A 653-nucleotide genomic window follows, 5' to 3' on the forward strand; every position below is an offset into this window, starting at 1 on the left:
ACATACATACATACATACACACCTTCCTTCCTACATCTGCCGACATACATACATATCCATCATGTACACCAAGAAGGTGAAGACGTTTCAGAGAACTTCTTAACTAACCTGGAGTATGAGGCATCCATTCATACATACATAGCATGCAGGCCACATCAGCTCTTCAGATCCTGACTGCACTCAACCTACATACACACTTGAAGAAGTACACATGCCTCCTCAAGAATAAGCTCTGCTATACCACCTGAGAAAGGAACTAACTGGGTCACGGCTCTCCAATCCAAGATGAACTAGTCCCGATAGGGGCTCTAAGGAGAGACGAAAAGAGATAGTTTGAAGGAACCCATTTTTCTGAAAGAGACCGTTTCGTTTTCTATTCTCCCTAGAAGCTCATAAGCAATCATCCTCTTCCTCTACTGCAGCATCCTGCTGTCCCTTCAATGGGCATGCAATAAGAGGATCTTCGCGGCAGAGAAAACAGACAGACCGGATAGCGAGTTGCTCTACACCTGCAAATCTGTCGAGGGGGTTCTCTTTTCCGGCCTTGAGACACTGTAGCAAAACCATATACACTCGAATATATATGTGGGTATAAAAGCAGAAGAGACTCGACAGACACACAGTCAATATATATACACATGCGTGCGTATATA

The sequence above is a fragment of the Cystoisospora suis genome, assembly GCF_002600585.1.
Source record: "Cystoisospora suis strain Wien I chromosome Unknown contig_1376, whole genome shotgun sequence".
Classification (NCBI taxonomy): Eukaryota; Apicomplexa; class Conoidasida; order Eucoccidiorida; family Sarcocystidae; genus Cystoisospora; species Cystoisospora suis.